The 23,153-nt window shown below is 35.7% G+C and overlaps 1 protein-coding gene across 1 annotated transcript in view; it reads right to left on the bottom strand.

Moving 5' to 3' along the window:
* LOC101891836 (high affinity cAMP-specific and IBMX-insensitive 3',5'-cyclic phosphodiesterase 8) overlaps positions 1-21,989 on the bottom strand; it is an 83,207-nt gene extending 61,218 nt beyond the window's left edge. Inside the window, exons 1-2 of the mRNA XM_011296248.3 lie at positions 21,206-21,989; positions 19,954-20,398 (exon numbers count right to left, since the gene is read on the bottom strand). The gene's annotated coding sequence lies outside the window, so the exon portion shown is untranslated. The remainder of the gene's footprint in view (positions 1-19,953; positions 20,399-21,205) is intronic.
* Positions 21,990-23,153: the final 1,164 nt, after the last annotated feature.

The following is a 23,153-nucleotide window of genomic DNA, read 5'->3' as shown; positions in this document are numbered from 1 at the left end:
GGTCTAGGTACATTTTTAATTATCTTTCCGAAAACCATCCTTGTCCATTTTCCCGCAGTGGACCCAAACCAACTTCTCCTGAGATTTGCCATATGAAATACAAGTCTGACCACTGTGGGATTTTCAGACAGGTTCGGTTTATCAAAATAAGTGGTCTAGAAGCATGGTCTTTACCACAAAGGTGCATCCCTCACCATTTTCCCACAGTGGGCCCAAACCAATTTCTGCTGAGATTGGTCATATGAAATATAAGTCGGGCCACTATTGGATTTCCAGATGGGGTTGGTTCATCGAAATAAGCGGTCTAGGAGCATTTTCGATACTTTTTCCAAAAATGGATACCACAAAGGCGCATCCTTGACCATTTTCCAATATTGAGCCCAAACCTATTTCTACTTGGAGTGACCAGGAGAAATGTCAGTGAGGCCACTGAAGAACTCCCCGAAGGGTCTGATTCCCCAAACATTTTTGTATTCGGAGATATCTGTAATTTCTAAACCACTCATATTTTTATTGTGTGCCATTTTGCAGGTATTATGTGCACAGTGTTGTGAATGTCAAATTTGATAATGGAACAACAATTTTTAATTATACATTTAAAAAAAAATCTTTCAATGTTCATCATTGTAACTTTTATTTGGTTTTTATAACAAGCATTTTTGAGTTATATTTCAATTTACTCTCACCAAAATGTAGTTAAGTTTAAATTTATCTCTGAGAAAAAAAACAGTGTTGGTTTTAAATTTATTTTCACGCAGATCTATATGAGTTCATTTATACTCTAAAAACCTGAATCGCTAAAATATTTATTGATTGCAAAATGGCCCAAAGAAATTGTGAAATTTGGGTTGAATTATATAAGGGCTATGTCTAAGCGGGATAGGGTTTATGTATATGTCTATGCTACTTTCAAAGTTTTCTATCCCAAATATTGGGACCTTTTTCTCTTTAAGCCATGTGACGGGCGGACAGACAGATAGACACAGTGTATTCTCGTAGAATTAACTTTATGTGTCCCTAATGAATATTCTAGGTATAATATTTTAATGTCATGAGGTGGATAAAAGTAAACAAACATGGTTTCTAAACGTTGCCAATTCAAAAATAAGGGATGTACGTATATAGTCATAGAATAAGTACCAACCATGTTGCTGGAAAATATGTTAGGTCCTTCAAAACATTTAAATCGGTGTTTATTTAGGTAAGTGTTTATTTCGATCCAGAAATAAAAACTATAGACAATGCTCAGCCACAGAAGGCAGAACGCGATACAAACTCTCAATACAAAATTTAGAACAATTCCGTGGAAAAATAGGGCTAAAATCATCAAAATAGCGATTATTGGGAGGTACCGTTGTGTGGGCGCTATGGGAAAGCCTACAATGCCAACCATCTAGACATAAATTCTAAGCACTACGTCAAGTAATGTGGATTTGAACAGACAGACGAACTTCTTTAAATCGCCTTAGAAATTTATGCTGATCATGAAAATGTATATACTTTATGGGATCTACGACGAATATTTAGAGGTGTTACAAACGGTGGATAAAATTAAATACCTTGCCGACCGTCTATTGCGAATTCGAAAATGAATGATAACCCATTCGATTTGAAACATTAACGTCTGGTATTTATTGCTGTTTAGAAATTCCAACCAATTCGGTGGCAGAAAACGCCAAAGTACTGAAAAATATGACCATAAGGAGACTTCTATTAAATAGATTAAAGGTACAATAAAATCAAGGTAGGTCTATGATACCATATGATTTTAATTTTTTCTTTTATTTTCTTGTCTTAGTATGTCAACTTTATTTGTGTATCCTTTTAATAATAAAAAATTGTTCAGAAAATATGCATCGACAAAATATACAGTTTTTTTGAAGCGAAATAAACCTTTCAAAATCAATGTAACAAGTTGTTTTGGAGGTTCTAGAGGTCTACCTGTTTGGTTTGTAATGTCAGAATTACTATCAAAACAAAAGCAACAAGTTTTTTTGTTTTTAAAAAACAACATTGATTTGAAAAAAAAATTAACAAAAAACGCGAAAATGTCTACATTTCTTTTCAAAACTATGGTCTATAATTCTCTAACGATTTATTTGGCTACAAAACATACGCTATTATACGCATTTTGACTACAACTGAATTAGAATGATTTCTCAACAATTTTCATGTGATTGAAAACAACACACATGTATGTACACACCCAAATTTGACGTGTTAAGCCAGGCAAATAAAAAATGTTGAGTTGATTGCAGCGTTCGAAAATAAACAGTACACTAACATAGTGTACTGTACCGGTACAGTATCACTAAAAAAAATTTTAGCGGTAGTGTACCGGTACACTACCACTAAAAAATATTTTAGTGATACTGTACCGGAACGCAACGATGATCGTAGTGTACCGCAGTCGGAGCGCTAAAAAATCGTAGTGTACCGCAGTCGGAACACTAAAAAATCGTAGTGTTCCGGAGTCGGAGCACTAAAAAACGTAGTGTTCCGCAATCGGAGCATTAAAAAATTGTAGTGTACCACATGCACCACATTAAAAAAATCGAAATCATAAAACTGATTTTAAACACTCAGCCATACTTTGTAAAATATTTAGTTTTTATACCTACATTCATTGATTTTTCGGTACCATAAAATAGCAGGTAAATTATTTGCATAATAACCCATTGCAACGCAACCACTAAAATGCCCCTTTCTACGAAAAATTAAAAATTTAAATTTTCAATGGTTAAATACAAATTATTATCACTTCAGATTTGGCCTTTTTTTATTCTTTCTGCCTGTTCCCATATTTTTGTACTTTCTTCAATTTCGCAACCAATCTAAACATATATGACAAATAAAATAAGTTCAGCTTTTATTTTCATAATATTGAATTGTATTAGTAATTTTTGCATTATCAAAAACATCAAACATCTAATTTTCTCACAAATCGTAAACAACACATATGTGGTACACTACCGGTACACTATTTTTTTAATGTTTCGCCATGTGGTACACTACGATTTTGTAGTGCTCCGACTGCGGAACACTACGATTTCGTAGTGCTCCGACTGCGGAACACTACGTTTTTTAGTGCTCCGACTGCGGTACAGTACGATTCTCGTTGTGCTCCGGTACAGTATCACTAAAATATTTTTTAAGGGTTGTGCTCCGGTACGGTACATTATCTTAGTGTACCACTCCACCTCGGAACGGTACAGAACACTACGGTACAGTACCATACTGTTTATTTTCGAACGCTGGTTGATTGGTAGCTGTACCATACCTTGATATCATTGTGCCATCCTAATTTATGTCAGTTACTTGAATCATATTCCATTTTCTTTCTAAACACCTAGGATCACTGCTACTTCGACTCTAAAGTCAGGGGTTAAAAACAAATTAATATTTAAATATAGAATACTTCAGGTTACTTCTACTGATTAAAAGTTAAATTATTTTAAATATTATGTGCCAAAAGAGCGAAGGATATGCAAACATTATCATTTGTTTAGTTAAGCTGTTCGATTTCTCTGAAACATCATTACTTAAAAATATGTTTCACCTTGCCTGAAGGCATAAAACATTTTAATATTTTTATGATATTTGCATGAGACGTATTCACGTAAAAGCTTCATATTTACTTTATCTTTGCATATCAGGCAGGCGTCGCTTAGCAGGTTTTATATTTACTGCCCATGGGTAATGCTAACATTTTAATGAAAATTCTAAAATAATTGGTCCAACTTGAAGTGAATATTTTGATGCCAAATTAATGAATTGACTGCAAAGCAAATGAACTCTGTTGGCAACGGTAATGCCATAAACATTCGGTTTGGATTGGTATCGTAGAACCACTATGACTTACGACAATTAATTGAACAACTGCAGTAATTTGTGATAAACACTTGATTTTTCATTAAAGTTTTCTCTCAAGTGGGCTACGAAGGAAATATGAATGATCCGTTCACATCGGATGATACCTCCTCGACCTTATGAATTATACGGATTCAAGTTGGTATAAATGTAAATAATTCGCATCTAAGATTACACAATGACGGGGGGAATATTGTACTCAAATTCAAAACGACATAAAATATTTACAATTTGACTTTAATAGGCTTACAACATAAGCTCCGGATTATTTTTATCCCAGCGAAATGAAATTTGGATCAAACGTCGTGTCGTTTCACTACGGGATCAACAATAAAAATCGTGCATTGTCTTGATATGAATTACCGCCGACGGGCGTTTTTTTTTTCAATTGAAAATATCTGTAGATGATTTTGTGAGCTGTGAATAGGGGGTTGTGCGCTTTAATCTGTTTCAACATTACCAACATAAATAAATTGAATTTTGCGTCACACACAAATACCTGTTACTCTGATATCAGATGTATTGTCTTCACAAGGCAACGCATGCTGGCAGTAAACCAATTGACAGCTTTGCCCAAATAATCCTCCGACAAATCGCGAATGTTTCTCGCCCCTTTTTTTACAACCCACAACCGACATTGGCAAAATGGTCTCTTCTACGTCGCGCATGAAACACAATGGCTATGAAAATTTATCATATTGGCTGCACCAACAACAATGATTCACAATGTAAATTGTAAATGAAAAAGTTAGGAAAGCTCCTTTCTGACATTTCCAATTACACGTAAAGCATTTCCATGTACTAAGCATATCATTTCCCCATTGCCATGAACTTGTTCTCAACTCCACATACGACAACACCACATACAAGATTCATTCGCACCGCGATGTTTATCAGGCACCCAAATTGCAGAATCTTTGTAGCACTTCCTTATCTTTATCACACACATTATCATACATATTTTCTTGTTCAACACCCTTACAAGATATAGCTACATCAACGTATACCAAAATAATAAATCAATGGCAACTCGTGTAATTGCAAGAAAATAGTCGTTCGATTGGAGTAACTCAAAGCTTCGATAACAACTAATGTTAGTTTTAAAGTGATATATATTTATGAAGAACTGAGAAAACTGGTACAAACACCAAAAATCTGGTACAGGTTGTCTATACCAAAAAGTGGACAATAATTGATAGTATTCTTTAAATTCACTAAGAACCTCAAATGCCACAGTATAGGGTTTATTCATCCCATGACTTATTCAAAAGTAACTCTTTTATACTCAAGTGAAAATCACAACCTCAATAGAAGAGGAAGCAACCAATTAACTCTTAAGGAAAATGTCTTCGGACAAAAACCAAGGGAACTGACAAGGATGTGTGGCTCTTTCCACATCGATGGCCTTACCACCTAGTAAACCTACCCACTCACCACCAATAAAAATAAATGTTTTTATAAACAACAAGCTATTGACTATTTTGCAACGATAAAATAATCTCTTAATCGCACAAACAATTTTTTGTACAGGTATTCCAAGTAACACTGGTAACTAACTTTTAGCTCAACTCTACAAGCATTTGGAAGTGAGTTACTAACTTCTTCTCTAAGATGACAAAATTCTTCTGGAGATGAAAACCACAATTGGCTATTTTGCATTTAAATGTGAATAAATCTTTTGTGTCTCGTATCATCCCTCCTTACCGTGATACTGGTAGCGTAGCCCGTAGTCAAGGAAATGGACAAAAGAAAACAACAACATCAGCAGAAATGGTTCGAAAAGTGAAGAAGCGACTTGATTGAAATCCGAGTCACGGTGGCCGAAAAATGGCTCGTGAGCTGAACATTTCGCAATATTCCATTCGGCAAATATTGAAAAATGAGCTCGGTGAAGCCATTGCAATTCCAAAAACTGTAAGAACTTACACCGCAACAGAAAGCAAATAGATTCAAAAGAGCTAAAGAGTTTCTTCGCTTGACCGAAAGTAGTGAACTTCCGAATTTGGTTTTCTCCGATGAGAAAACATTCGTTGTCCAGCAGTTTGTAAACAAACAAAATGATCGTGTTTACTTGCGAAAGAGGTCAGCTGAAATGTGCACCTTTGGTTGGCCACCAGAACTCAAGCGCCGGCCATGGTGATGGTGTGGGCCGCCATAACAGCCGATGATCGCTCTCCGCGATGTTGGTTTTTACTGTTTCGGCAAAAATTTTATTTTTTTTTTTTTTTTGTTTTTGATGACTCTGGCTGCCAGCAGTGCTGTGAAGATTTCACAGTCTCAGCATAGTAATAATAATGGTAACGGTTACTTACAGAATGTTGCGTATGTGTACTATTACACATGTACGCAACATTCTGTAAGTTACCGATACATGTAAACGAGTAAATAATTATTTGATTTATAGCAATTGACAATAATTAGATTTACATCCAGCACCTCCCTGCAGATCATGGGGGTACGCAGAAGCCTTACAGGAATACGAACACCTGGAATGTCGAGCTACAGGCGTTTAGTAAAATATTCTCTGGGACTATTCGACTCGACATTTGACTACAAACTAAAAATTGTGGTGTTTAGTGGGACTTTAATTAATAAAATACACATGGCGCAGGAAAAAATAATGTTGAAATTTCGGAACGTCTTCAATTAAATATGGAAAAATATTATACAATTTTTTTGTAAACGAAATTAACAATCTTCCAAGGTTTTTTAAGTTTGATTGATTTGAATGAATATTGGTTCTGGCATATTTTGAGTCATAAAGCCATACAAAATGCGCCTTAACTATGTTTACTTGATTTAATCTATGAATCCCAACTGATCATTGTACGCCATTATTAATATGTTACATTTGCTTAGCTTAAGGAATATATTAGTTTAAACAATGTGTACTAAATAAAAAGTTTAGGTTTCAGGGCAAAATACTTAAATTAGTAAATAAGTTCACGCATTAGACTGATATATGAAGATTGGGAAGTGGGGCCCAAATAACAAGAACTCAATTTCGTATATTTTCAATTTTTATACCTTACAACACTATGTGTTGGGGTGATTGGGCCAAACATTATATAACACCTCGTAATATTGGTTTCCCACATAGGAAAGTATATATGGATCTTCCTATCTCGCCGAGCTGAGTCGATCTAACTATGTATGTCCTCCCGTCCGTCTGTCCATGTTAACTTGTATTCACTCCACAGGTCGCAGTTATGGCCCGATCTTCACGAATTTTAGAATGGAGGTGGGGATAGAACCAGAATAGAAGCCTATTGCTTTTGGAGATGATCACATAATATTTAGGGGTTGAAATGGACCAAAAACTGATAAATTTCCTGATTTTGCAGTTGCTCTACAGGTCGCAATTATAGACCAATCGAAATTAGCATGGGGCTAGAGCTTAGGGCTGCGCAGAAGCCTTCCAATTTGGATGGTCATCGGGTAATATTTAGTGGGTGAAATCGACCGTAACTTTTGTGTTAAATAAAAGTAAAATTTTCCATTAAACCGCGTATATTTTTGATCCTGTCGAAATCACAAATAGACGAAAAGGTCAATTTTGACCATTAAATAGATAATAATATCTGATATACAATATATATATATATATATATATATATATATATATATATATATATATATATATATATATATATATGATAGAATGTTTATATCTCAAGAATAGCTGGACCGATTTTGACAAATTTTGTCAATTCAGAATGCCCTCTTGGCATAAAATAATGAAATCTAAACAAAATGGCATAAAAAGATGACAATAATGATGTCACTATAGATATTGCAGTATTTTGTGACATTTTTTCATATTTTTATCGCATGCTATTTTTTTATAATGCAAGCCACACACGAAGCAACTGGTTGTACAACTTGGAGAGGTTGTATTCAAGATTGTATCGTTTTTGGGGTGGTTGTACGAAGTTGTGTCTCGGTTGTACAAAAAATCAAATTTTTTTGATATTGGCCGAAGTATTCAACTTGACAACCCTCCAGGTTGTACCAACTGTTGTATCTTGTGTGGCTTGCATAATATTGAAGTGTGTTTTTTTATTTTTTTATTTTTTATACATAATGCAATTATCGTCCGATCCTTACGAAAATTTTCAAAGATGTCCGCAATATATTTAGGGGTTGGAATGGACCAACAACTAGAAATGTTCCTGATTTTGGAGCCGTATAAAGGTCACAAATAGAAACCAAAAGACACGAAATCTCGCATGAAGTTAGAGTTTAAGACAGCGGGTAGAATGCACCACTACTTTTGTGTGAAAATTACCAACATTAGTTACCGGCGATATCCGAAAAACACAAATGGCGAACTTCCGGTTTATGCTGATTTCGTTGATGAATGTAGCCAAATATCGTAGACAGGCAAGACATATATGTTTGGGGATACAGAGACGCCTCTTGCTTTTGGAGATCGCAAAATATTTGTGAGTTCAAATGAACCAAAAACAGAAAAAATTTCCTGATCACACAATTGAAGCCAATCGACACGCCTGAGAAGAGAGTTAAGGACAGGGAAGAATTCTTGTATTTTGGATGACCATTGCATTATATTTAGCTGTAAAATGGACCACAGTAGCTCACAGCACGACGAAGTGCGGAAGGTATAGGTTATATCGGGCAAATGTTCCTGGTCAAAAACTAAGGGCAATATCTGGGCAGTGCTCCGTGACATAATTTCAAATGCGAAATCTTCCAACATGGATTTGGACATAAGGGGGCTTCTAAAATATTTTAGTGTTGTAGGGTATCACATGGTCGACCCCGCACAAACAAACTTACTTGTTTGTTATTGTAACGTGTTTTTATTCCAAATGAAAATCTAGCTTATTACATGTTCTACTACTAACATTGCTCAATTTTTTTCTATGAGGTTGTCATTAACCATTACCATTGTCGAATAAATGCGTTTCTAAGAAATCTTTGGCAGGAAGTTGCTTTTATTTGGTCACTAAAAGTCAACAAATGGGGTATCATTTAATTGGCATCGTCCTACTTTTGTCATATCATTATTAGATTTTGCTTCGATTCAGCCGATATTCGATCGTCCACAGATGTATATGTTTCCAAATTGCCTTTATATTAATTTTTACTTATTGCGAAAACATTTGGATAATAATTTAATTTGCATTTAGTCGTATATATACCCGACAAATTTAACCATGGTAGAAGAATATAGGTAGATGCATCAACACTTTGATTGATATGAACATTGATATGTCAATATTTTTAAAGTGTTTTGTCAAAAATAAGTAGATTTTTATATGTTTTCATATACGAGGCAAATCAGACGTAGTAATTATATGTATTTATCAAAAAATTTTAGAAATTGTAATAATTTTTCAATCACGATTTTCAATTTCAAAATCGGTTTGACAGTTCATTGTCGACGCGACTAACTGTATTCTTCTACCATGAATTTAACCGTATTTTTGCCCAGCCTCACCATAACGAAATTTCTGTACAATATAGCAATTCGATAGTCAGTCGCCAACTGCTATGTTAAGTGAAGTTCGACTGTATACATACAAAAAGATACGATTATAAAGACAGAACAACAGAAACTAAAGATACATTTTGGAATGCTGTTTTGCTTTGAAAAAATCTCAATACATTAAAGAAAAATCAAGAACACAAAAATGTTATGATGAAAAGCCAACAGTAAATACAGAAAAAAAAAAAACACAAAAACTCAAAATACGAAATAACCGTAAATTATACTGACAAAAAAATACGTATGTATATAAAGCACATAAAAAATACATTTCTAAATATTTTCTCATTCCGTAAAATTTTGCTTAATTTTTTGCTTTCTATAAAACACACTAATATTATGTTATATACCAAAACTCCCACACAAGTATACTGAAAATGATATAGTCGCATCAAATTCTAAAAACATGAGGACCATTTTCATTGCCATTTTTTCGATCGGACAGAATGATGTGTACACGAGGGGTGGTAATTATCTCCGGCGCACTTCGCAGACGGCAATTAAATTGATTATTTTTCCATGTGTATCGCATGCTTAGTTGTCCAACACGGCAATCGTGCCCGATTAATTTGTAACACCTCCCCAACAGTACTGTATACATATTGCGAGAGGTACCCTAATGTTTTCATTTACACATGTGAATGAGTGTGTAAATGATTACCCGGTACATCGGTGCATGGTCAACGACTGAATTATTTTGTATTCAACAACAGCAACAAAAACAACAATTGAAAAGGTCAGTCGCCAGCTAAATAAAAAAGTTTGATTACATTGTAGCCGTAGTATTTTCAATAAAACATATTTAATAATAAAACAAATTCTTTAGTTCGCAAATAGTTTGTCGCTCTTTAGTAAAGAGTGATTTTTTTGAGGTTAGGATTTTCATGCATTAGTATTTGACAGATCATGTGGGATTTCAGACATGGTGTCAAAGAGAAAGATGCTCAGTATGCTTTGACATTTCATAATGAATAGACTTACTAACGAGCAACGCTTGCAAATCATTGAATTTTATTACCAAAATCAGTGTTCGGTTCGAAATGTGTTTCGCGCTTTACGTCCGATTTATGGTCTACATAATCGACCAAGTGAGCAAACAATTAATGCGATTGTGACCAAGTTTCGCACTCAGTTTACTTTATTGGACATTAAACCAACCACACGAATGCGTACAGTACGTACAGAAGAGAATATTGCGTCTGTTTCTGAGAGTGTTGCTGAAGACCGTGAAATGTCGATTCGTCGCCGTTCGCAGCAATTGGGTTTGTGTTATTCGACCACATGGAAGATTTTACGCAAAGATCTTGGTGTAAAACCGTATAAAATACAGCTCGTGCAAGAACTGAAGCCACAACGTCGAATTTTCAGTGAATGGGCCCTAGAAAAGATGGCAGAAAATCCGCTTTTTTATCGACAAATTTTGATCAGCGATGAGGCTCATTTCTGGTTGAATGGCTACGTAAATAAGCAAAATTGCCGCATTTGGAGTGAAGAGCAACTAGAAGCCGTTCAAGAACTGCCCATGCATCCCGAAAAATGCACTGTTTGGTGTGGTTTGTACGCTGGTGGAATCATTGGACCGTATTTTTTCAAAGATGCTGTTGGACGCAACGTTACGGTGAATGGCGATCGCTATCTTTCGATGCTAACAAACTTTTTGTTACCAAAAATGGAAGAACTGAACTTGGTTGACATGTGGTTTCAACAAGATGGCGCTACATGCCACACAGCTCGCGATTCTATGGCCATTTTGGGGGAAAACTTCGGAGAACAATTCATCTCAAGAAATTGACCGGTAAGTTGGCCACCAAGATCATGCGATTTGACGCCTTTAGACTATTTTTTGTGGGGCTACGTCAAGTCTAATGTCTACAGAAATAAGCCAGCAACTATTCCAGCTTTGGAAGACAACATTTCCGAAGAAATTCGGGCTATTCCGGCCGAAAAGCTCGAAAAAGTTGCCCAAAATTGGACTTTCCGAATGGACCACCTAAGACGCAGCCGCGGTCAACATTTAAATGAAATTATCTTAAAAAAGTAAATGTCATGGACCAATCTAACGTTTCAAATAAAGAACAGATGAGATTTTGCAAATTTTATGCGTTTTTTTTAAAAAAGTTATCAAGCTCTTAACAAATCACTCTTTAGATAAATTGAATCAAGATAAAGTAGCTATCGTTATTTATACCCTCCATCGTAAAATGAAAGGACTACAAATTTACGAATGCTATAATTGAATATTATCAGAAAAGCGGCCTTAAGAAGTAATTTAAGAAAATGCATAGGTTATAAGCAAAAACACCATGAATTGGTTGTAGGTAAATTCTATTTCTGACATTCAATTTGGCGTACTTTCTGAAAAACTCACTTTTTAAAGAACGGGCTGCTGCTGGTGATAGATTAAATATAGGTCACCGACGTGATTGCTAAATAGTGAGGCATAATCCCGTTATTGTTGTTTCTATATAAAAAAGTAAAAAAAAACATTAAGTTCGGCCGAGCCAAACTTTTAATATCCTCCACCATAGGGTAAAGAAAACATGTTTATATAGAAGTATCTAATTGAAACGTGTTCCACTTTAAGCTACAAATACCAGTAAGACCGTTCAAGTGAGTCCGTTATATGGGTGCCATACCAAAAAGGGTACCCATTTAGACAAATTTATACTACAAGGATAGATAACAATCCTTGTAAGTCTTAAATGACAAATTTGAAAAAATTCCGTGGGTAGATGTGACAAGGATTATCAAAATACTGAATGTCAGTGGGTATCATTATATGGCGGCTATAGGAAAACATGGACCTAGATATTCAATGTATAATAACCTACAAATATCAATTTTTAGACAAATCCGTAGAAAATGCGGCGAAAATGATCAAAATACAAAATATCGGGTGGTAGAATTATGTGGCGTCTATACCAAAACTGTTCTGCCAAATTGTGAATTCAAATTATGTGGGCTTTATCGTGATTGCAACAGACGGACATTATTAAATCGAATTAGAATTTTATGGTGATCATGAATATATATACTTATGGATGTTACAAACGGAATGTCAAAGTTAATATACCCTCCTTTTCAAGGTGGAGGGTATAATAACGTTTATTTATTAGTAGAGAGATAGAGCCATAGATAGAGAGAAGAACCACCAATCCTCATCAGCTTCCTTGGGTATTGCCTGGGAATATTACCCAAGGAGTTATTTATATAATCCTAGGACAACATCCTTCCCGTCCATTTAGATGAATTCGAATTTAAAAATATGCACAGGTTATAAGCAAAAGGGAAAAGCATCAAAGTATTAAGGATGGACGGATGAAGCCGGGCTTGAGGAAAGGTTCTAAGGGCAACTATAGCACCATAAATAGGTTATAGGCAAATACTATTTCAGACACTCAAATTGGGGTACTTTCTGAAAAACTCATTTGTTAAAGAACGAGCTGCTGTTGGTAAGGGATTAAATATAGATTACCGACGTGGCCGCAAAATAGTCAGGCTTAACGGCGAGTACGTCCTAGTAAAATATTGAAAAATTTAAGACTCAATTACAAAGACGTTAAATTCAGGGTCTAAGAACGGAGTTCTATGTCTCAGGGCAATTTTGAAATTTGCTGTGCCCGCCAGGGTAATGAAGGTCTTTAAATAAATAAATAACAATGATGGGATTTAGCCTGACTTTTTGCAACAACAAAATAACTACGTATTCCAAAAAATGGCAACAATGTTCTGTAAATGGAACAAAAAAACATTATTCAACTTCACATTCATATTACTTTACGAAGAATGTGGTCATTTTTTTCATTGTTATACAAATAATAACGAATTTGGAGAGAGGATGACCACACTTCAGACACAAAATACTGGATTAGATTGGTAATCGTTCTATCACCGATCTTAGTTCTGTGTGAAACACACGCAGGTATTGATGGCTCACTGAACAGGTCTATTTGTGACCTACCACACTGCAACATTTTATGCCTTCCGCTATCGCCAACATTTTCTAATGTCAATATTAATTATATTATATCAAGTCTCGATGTTTCAATTCTGTATATTATATCATGATCAATTGTCGCTTATTCGTATGGTAATGTTAAAATGATGCTTGTAAAATATATATAATATATAATAATAATAATAACCATATTCAAATTCGAAACTTGAAATAAACGGTGAATAATGTAGGTAAAATCATCAAAATATCGTATATAGGGAGGTAACGTTATATCGGAGCTGTGCGAAGACCTGGACCAGCATAGACAATTTTCTGTCACAGGCTGTAGCATCCATAACGAAGTTCAAATACGACATATCAAACAATTTCGGTGGGTATTGTACATAAAATCGTCAAAATACCGAATATAGGGAGGTACTGGTATATGGGGCCTATACGAAGACCTGGACATGCATAGACAATTATCTGTCATAGGCTGTAGTATCCATTACGAACTTCAAATAACAAATTTGAAACAATTCCGATAAATAATGTTGCTAAAATCATCAAAATACCGAATGTAGGGAGGTACCGTTATATGGCGTTGTAATCACGCTATCCTTGGACATCGCTAAATCGAATTAGAATTTTACGCTGATCAAGAATATATATACTTTATTGGGTCTGATATGAGTTACAAACGGAATTACAAAGTTAATATAGCCTCCATAACATAAGAAATGTTACGAATTATTGCTATGGAAGTTGGTGCTCCTTATTATTCTGTCGATGGAGGAGCGAATTGGGCATAGCACATTGTAAAGAAGTCACTTTGATGTATTATATGTTGTATCCGATCTCACATCGATTTATATGATATTCTTAAAAAGTTATTTGATATGTTCAACTAAATGAAGAAATTGATCAATGTTGTAATGAACTCATTCATTGACAATAGCGTATGTTTTATTTTTTTTCAGTTTACGCTAAGACAGATTAGTGAAAGAAAAATATTATTAAAATATTTGTAAATAACAAATAAATAAATTTAACGAAAGTATCAACAACATCTGCATAATAAATAAAGCTGACGACAACCATCCATAGACACATATACATGCATACACATATCTATATACAGAATACGACGTGCCAAACGGCGAATGAAGAGCCGCAGCAAAATATTCGTCGCTTAACGATGACATTAAGTAAATAAATTAATAAAATAGAGAAACAAAGCACTCAAGCGAAATGCAAAAATGCGGAAAGCTGGACGAAAAGGGCACTAATTGTACACAACGTCAAGAGAGTGATTCAGGTAGGAAAAGTCAGAGAAACGGCTAAAACCAATGGGTCCATATCAACAATATACATTGGTACAAAATTCTGAAAACCGTTCTACGCAACCACAACTATATTATATATAAAAGTTCCAAAATCAATTGACTTTGTAGACGATAGAGGCGGAAAAAAGTTCAATCTTAAACCGGGACAATATTCTCGCTTCCGAAATGTGTGTATGCACTTTGCGGTTATAACCTTTTGTGAAATCTATTTCAGATACGTAAAGTGGCCCGAAATGTTTTCCTTTCGTGTACAATTTGTATGTATATGAAGCAACGCCCAGGGTCAGTCAGGAGGCGTTGGTGTGTGATAAGGATGGATTTTTGGAAATTCGTACCAAAAAGGTGCGAAAATGTACTACAAATCCAATACTTTGTATTAAACAAACGGAATGAGCAAGAATAGATGTACACAAGGGCTTCTTCAAATTTCAAACTTTAAGAATACGAAAAGTTGCATTTGGCATTATGTGAATGGATAGAGCTAAAAACAGGAATAAAAATCAAGGTTGGAAAGTATATTGATATAGGAAGATGGTTTTGGAAATGTGTACAAAGTGTGTGAACCGGTACTAAATTTGGAACGGTTTGGTTAAGGTTGAACGGATGAAGCTGGAATTTTGAAATTTTGTATTGGGGTCGCTGTTGGTGGTAGCACGAAAAGTACCAAATATTACTATATTTCGTTAAAACTTTGGATGAACAGATAGTGCTTGCTATTCAGGTGTAGCCTACGGACGAAAAGTACTAAATTTTGTGTTACTTGAAGGGATAGAGAAAAATTCCAAAATTTGATATTTAGATTACTGATGGTATCTGTGTGGCGGTGACAAATGGAACTACATTTGGTATTAGGTAAAGGGATAGAGTTGATACCGCGAAATTTGATATAGATGACTCTGTTGGTGTTTGGAATTGATATGTGGAAGTAGTACTAAATTTGGTATTGGATGAAGGGATAGAGTTGAAACCGTGAAATTTGATATAGATGACTCTGTTGGTGTCTGTAGTTAAGATATGGATGAGTTTTTGCAAACGTATAATATCGTTCGAATATGTGTACTAAATATCACTAAATATGATATTGGGTAAGGGAATTTGGCTGAAACTCTGAAACTTGATATTGAGGTCACTGTTGGTATCCAGGGTTTACATATGAAGCCGTTGGAATAGTATTGGACATAAACATTTGATGTGGTTCCATTGTGCAACGGTTTTACTAATTCCAACTCGGAAATCTTCAAAATGAAAGATTTTGAAGACTTTTTGGTGTAAAATGTATAAATCTCTTATTATTTTTTCCGAAAATGGAAAATGTGAAGTTTTGAATAAAAAATATTGTCAAACTGAACAAATTGTGCATTTTGAGTACTAAAAAGGACTAACATGAACCGTTGGAACGAATCTAACATTATTTTTGCTGCCGAAGTAATAGACTCTTCCTAGTAATTGTATGTACACGTAATATATGTCACTATAGCAAGTGTGTTTAAAAATTAAATTTATACTTTAATTGCGATCTTAAGGGGTTCTCTCAGAGAATCAAATATGGTGTTGAACTACTTGTTCTTGAATCCACATTTTTATATATTGCTATTTAAAAATGGAAGAGGTGGCTTTGGAAATACGTACTACATGTATGCGAAAAATACTAAATGGTACTAATTGGTGTTGGGTGAACGGATACAGCTTGAAATCAGAAATTTGGCATTAGGGTCACTGTTGGTCTGTGGGGTTGAGATTTGGAGTGGTTCTGAAAATACGTACCAAGAAAGTACGAGAAGTACTAAATGGTACTAAATTTGTTATTTGGGGAAGTTGGAAGTATTGGGATCATTTTTGCGCGGTGCGGTTAATATATGGAAGTGGGTATGGAAATACGTACTAAAAGAGTACGAAAAGTACTAAATAACATTATATTTGGTATTTAACGATGGGCTAAAGTTGGATGATCTTTGATGTTGTGTAGGATAGACGAACTATAGGTGTTTTTAATATCCAACAATAAGTGTACCAAAAGAATTAAAATGCACTAAAATTGGTACCTTTCGGAATTATGTGAAATTTAGTACAAGGATCAAGTTTATAAAGTAAAGTTAATAAAAGGAGACGGTTTTGAAATGTGTACTAAGGGTAAAAAATGTACTAGATGGTACTAAATTTGGTACAATACGGTTTTTGGTAAATATATCAAAGTGGAAATGCGTACAATAAGTGCGTAAATAAGTACGGAAAGTACTAAATGGTATTTATAAGACTTCTGGTATTAGGATCAATGGAAATGCGGATGAAAAAAAACGTTTTTTGTTGCAATTAGCCGATATTGTCCACCTAAATTAGACCTGTTGAAAATATTACGATGTGTCAAACAATATTTAATTTTTATGGACCAAATCGAATATCTCCTTTGAGAATTATCAAACAAATTTATTGAGGACAGTGAACGCTGTTCTCTATACTAAGTTTTCTTAATGTGGGATGTATCGGATATCGTTAAATCGCCATAGAATTTATGAATGTATACAGGGTGATATGAAAAAAATGTAACCAACCAACGTACAAAAGCTTTTTTGTGAAAATTTTCCAGAAAAAAAGTTATTCGTGATGGAATTCAAACGTGATAGTGTGATTTCTTTATATTTGGCTGGAAATACACAAGTTGCTATCGTTAGAGCACACCAGCATTTCAATGTGAATAAATCTTTTGTGTCTCGTAACATCGCGCATCACCGTGATACTGGTAGCTCGACGTTAAGGAAGTTAACGGGAAAAAACAGCAACATCAGCAGAAAGGGTTCGAAAAGTAAAGAAGCGACTTAATCGAAACTCGCGTTGCAGTGGCCGAAAAATGGCTCGCGAGCTGAACATATCGCAATATTCCATTCGGCACGGGCGATTGCAGAGTGTCTAAACTGGCTTAATGCCAACGGGAGACCGGCTACCGTAAACGTCCTAACGAACAGCAAGACAGCTATAAGGACTATAACATCCAAAACAGTAACTTCAAGAACTGTTTTGGAATGTATAAATTCAATCAATAACTACTCTCAACACGGCGTATTACGCATTATATGGGTACCAGGGCATACGGGAGTTAGGGGTAACGAGATAGCAAATTCTCTCGCCAAAACAGGCAGGGAATTAGCAACAATAAACGTAGACAATCCAGTGTCGCTAAATGCCTCACGTCTAGTGTTAAAGACATGGGCAAAAAAACACCCACATATCCCTATGGAACAATGAGGGCGTAGGGAAACCACAAAAATCTTATGGGACGATCCAGATGAGATAAAAACGAAGAACCGTTTGTTTCTACGTAAAAAAAAAAATCAGTGAGGTAACAGGCATCCTTACGGGACACCTGGGCCTACAAACTCATCTGTACAAGATGGGATGTGGAGATAACAGCATATGCAGGGCATGTGGGGAAGATGACGAAACATTGGAACATTTTCTCTGCCAATGCCCAGCGTTTGCAAATATCAGATCCCAATTCATAGGGAACGACTCCATACCAGACTTTAATCAGACAATGGTAAATGGTATAAGACAGTTAAGAAATTTCATAAAGGCAACTGAATTTCAAATATAACAGACTATAAACTGCCCGTCTTCTTCTGGCTTAAGTGTATGCCCAACAGGGCATGTGGCGAATTGCTTTTCAACCTAACCTAACCACACCACAAAAGAAAAAAAATAGACTCAAACGAGCTAAAGAGTTGCTTCATTTGGCCGAAAGTGGTGAACTGCCGAATTTGGGTTTCTTCGATGAGAATACATTCATTGTCCAGCAGTTTGTAAACAAACAAAATGATAGTGTTTAATTGCCAAAGATGTCAGCTGAAAATGTGCACCTTCGGTTGGCCAAAAGAATTCAAGCGCCGGCCATGGTAATGGTGTGGACCGCCATAACAGCCGATGGTCGCATCAGAATAGAATAAATGCCGAATATTATCGCGAAAATATTCTGGAGGGTGTATTAAAGCCTTGGGCACGCAAACGCCGGGGACCTTGGACATTCCAACAGGACTCAGCACTATCGCACTCAGCACGCGCCACCCAAGAATGGTTACAAAATTAGGTTCCTCGCTTCATTTCCAGCGCACAATGGCCACCAAAATCTCCGGATACCAATCCGTTGGACTATTGTGTCTGGAGTATTTTGGAAAGCAAGGTTGGCACTAAAAAATACCAAAGTATCGATCACCTCAAGCAAGCGCTTCGCCGGGAATGGGCCAAAGTACCGCATAGCAACATTGGCCGTTTGAAGGCCATAATTCGTGCCAAAGGTGACCAATCTAAACTTATTCTAAAATTTGATGCTATTTCCGACATAAAATTTAAAAAAAATCTAAAAATTAAGGCGTTCGACTTTGTCGCAGTTTTTTATCTCACCCTGTATATACTTTATTAAGTCTACGATGATATTTAAGAATTAAAAAAAAAATTGAGATCAATCTGACGACGCTAGGTGTGAGTTTTCGAAATTGTACTTACAAAATTTAGCGTAGGGATCATTGTTTAACGACTGGTTTTCCTGAACTTCATACTTTAAGGGTACGGAGAGCACTCATAGGTATAAATTAGTTCAACATAGTTACTGATCAAACGATAAGTACTACATCTTTGAAATTTTTTAATAAGATCTGTATAAAGAGGATAAAGATTTTGGAATTCGTGCATCAAAACTACTAAATTATACAAAATAGAACAAAATTGTTATTGAACGATGTTAGATTTTTAAACTTCTTAGAGAATACTAAAAGAAAAGTACTAGAAGTTTCAATATGGTATGTCAAATTGTTTAACATTATAATTGAACGATCCATAGGAAATAAAATGTTGAGATTTACCACCTACATTTGTTCTATAGAAGCGAAATACAAGCGAGAACCCATACAAAAAGTAGTGAATGGTAAACAATTTTAATTAATCGATCGATAAAAGAATGGGTGACTTCGAGATTTTACACTATGAGGGTACGAAAAGAACTAAGAGAAAATTGTTATACTAAGTACTAAGAGAGAGAAAATTGTTACTGATCGATCGATATGGGCAAGTATTTGAAATTTTGTACCTTCCTATTAATTAAACACACGTTTAGTCATTTATAGCATCACCACATACATACCTATTATTATTTCAATCCTAAACCGTCGTCTCATGCGCATTATTTTTGCACTGGAACCACAGAATCATTGAACTAGAACCTACCCTAACGTGCAAGCCTCCCTATTACCCTTGTACATATGTAGTCACTTTTATGAATACAAATCAATCACGACACTCACCTTCTAAAATATTTAAACCAATAAATTTGGTTATTGGCCAAGGTTTGCGTTCAGTTGGTTTGATTTCCAGATTTTCAGCACGAAGTGCACATGGTAGTTGTTCGGTCGGTCGGTTGGTCGGCGTTCAGTCTTGTTGCATATTTCAATGACAGCGAAGAGACGATTCTGGCTAATGATCTTTCAATTTGTAATGTGGGTGAAAGGGGTGTTGCGGTGTATGGTTGGTTTAGTTGTGCGATGCCGACTTGTTGATTCTTCTTTGACTTTTATTTTGTTTTGTTACTTCTTTCCACTTTTCTTCTCTCGAACACTGGGGCTCTCTTTCGGGCTTATTTTTATTTTGATTTATTTCTTATTATTAAATTAACACATTTTTCATTTTTTATTTGTAAAGAATTTTTTCGACGACGCGAATAGCAACAGCAACTGTAACAACAACAAAGACCTAACAAAGAAAATAATAGTAATAATAAAAAATAACACACATAACACATTTATTATTTTAATACGAAGGCGACGACGCTGACGACGACAACGACAACGACGCGGAGCAAAAGTGACGACAGTCGGAGACTGCTGCAGCGGCAGCACAAGCAGAAGACATTCACAGTAACTCCATTGACTGATTTCTCTCCCAAGTTGAAAAGCAAGCCAAGACAAATCTATGCATATCATCAGCTGCCGAATCGAATACGTGAGTGGGTATGTATGCCTATATATTCAAATAAATATATATCTGTGGGATATGTTTGTGCGGTTGTCGAGCTTTTATACATACACAGAACGAACGTACGCCCGTAGTAAACCGAATATAAGTAGGTATCTCCCCTCCCAGCTTAGTCCAACGCGGCTGATATGAGAGTTATTAACTCTGATGATACTTACATACATTCCAATACACACTCGGATACATATACTTACGGACGTACTACAAATAGATAAAAGTACGTGCACACAAGGTAATCCCAGCAGTCTATTTGTAGGTCCGTTCGTCCGTCCGTCCAATCACCCGTCCGTAATTCTGTGCGTATCTAAATTTGCCCTCTTCCAATGTGCATACTTTGTGGTTAGTATAAACTTAGCTCTGCGGTGTGCGTAAGGGACATGTATGTATGTATATGTAATTATGTGTCACCGTAACATTGATGAACGATGGGTGAATTGGATGGATTGATATATTGTTGATACATGAATGTGTACCCATAATGTTCGTTCGTCTGTCCGTTTGCAGTACTATTTATGAAGTATCTACCTATATACTACACATGCTCTCGTTTGTTTATTTTTGTATCGAAGGAGAACTTCGAACGGTAAGATAGGTTTATCCTCCGAAATAGACTAAATCACCTAGGTAACTAGATTCTGTTTCATTTGTTTGGCATGCCAATGAGCGACTGGCCGGCTTTTGTTTTGCTTTGCTTTTTGTCTGGCTGGCTTATTTTGTTTTTCCTCCGGCTAAGTTGAGCTTGGAGTCGTGAAACAGCGACACTTAATTATTATTTTTATTATCTTCATTCGAACACTTTCCTCTGTGTTTGTTTTTGTTTTCTTATTTTTTCTGTTTTTGTTTCTTCTTTAATTTGCTCTTATTGTGTAGTGAGTTTTGTTGGTGCGCGAGAGAATACGGGTTCGACGACAGCCTGCGAGTGTTTACACGTTTGTGTGTTGTAATCATAATATTTAGAATCAACAGATTCTATTTGCGCGAGGGCCAACTGTTGGTTGTGCTGCGACTGAGCGCTCTGTTCGACGGCTGCCCCGATAGCGCGACTGCGACAGTAACTACTGCGCTATGTGAAGGTGGAGAAACATAAGTATGTATCTCTGCGTATAACGAAAAATAAAAAGCAATGCCGCCACTACGCGAGCACAGTAAACTAAATCGTACGTCCCAAATGGAAGCACAAAGTTAGTGTCACGAACTGCTATTGACAACTACGGGCCTATACTGTTGATTAAGACGATGCAACCAATTCCACGACGAATCAAATGAGCGAACACGTCAAACGTCGTTGTCGGACCGCATCGCACTGAAATAAAACTAAAGAAAACGCAAGCTAAGACATACTGTGTCTGGGCAGTAGTCGCTCACCAGTAACGTCAGTTAAGGCAGAGAAAACAAAACAATAACCTCCAGAGTTATTGTCTCCAAACCGAATATGAAGAGACAAAAACAATGTATGTAGGTACTTAGAGCTGTAGATGGATGGACACTGGTCTTGCCGTGGTAATTTACGAGCGATGCTAGAGCAAAGTGATATAAAGTATTGTCTTTTCGTTTTGCACTCTGGCCTGGCTATGCTGCTTTCCGAGCAACATGCGTATACATGTATCTGTTGATTCTGCCGGAACGCAACTGAAGCACTGGCACAGCCAGAACCAATTTCGCACAAGGTGTTTGCTTTTTATAAAAGTTCTAAGCATGAAGATGACAAGGTGGGGGGTTAAGAGATGCCAGCAATCTCACATCTGTGCTCCACATTTATGGGATGTGTGTATCTGCTGTTGGGTGTACTGCTTGTTGCACATTTGGGGCTATCTGAGCATCTTACACACACCATATAATAATATGTATATATTTATATGGCTATAGAGAGGTTAACAGAGAATGTGAGTCGAAAATACTCACACAATTTTTGGAGCATTTTCGCTGGCAGAGTTGCCAATAGCTTTGTTTTATAAGAATGCTGGTCAGTATTGCCGATTCATCATTTACGTGTTTAATACTTATTTTCGTTTTAATTTTTAGACTTACAATTTTTCAGTTTGAAAAATTTGGCTCATGCTAACCTAACTATCGTGGGAAACTTTCAATTCATCTCTTTCGAAGTCCCAATATTTAAGATTAATGAATGAAATACCCTTATTGTACTCTTCAGTTCGTTGGTATTGAAAAAGTTCTTAATTATAACATAGTTTTGGCAAAGGTTCTAGACGGGTTAGTTTAAATGCCATATAAATCGATATGGTCCACAAATTTAACCGACCGACTTTATGTATTTTAAACTGAAATGTCTTTAGAATCTTAATAGCAACCATATCAAAAAAGTTTTATAATATTGCCCATGTATCGGCACAGCCCAATTATTAACTTTTAATGATCTAAGTTTCCTTTCTCAAAACTCAATAAATGATTTTCTACAAGATTTATAATTTCAACAGAATTCGAAAATATTCAAAATAACTTTCTATGTTATGTT

This window comes from Musca domestica, unplaced genomic scaffold, assembly GCF_030504385.1.
Source record: "Musca domestica strain aabys unplaced genomic scaffold, Musca_domestica.polishedcontigs.V.1.1 10, whole genome shotgun sequence".
In the NCBI taxonomy this organism is placed as follows: domain Eukaryota; kingdom Metazoa; phylum Arthropoda; class Insecta; order Diptera; family Muscidae; genus Musca; species Musca domestica.
Note: the sequence above shows the minus strand (reverse complement) of the source record. Positions and strands in the feature narration are given on the sequence as shown.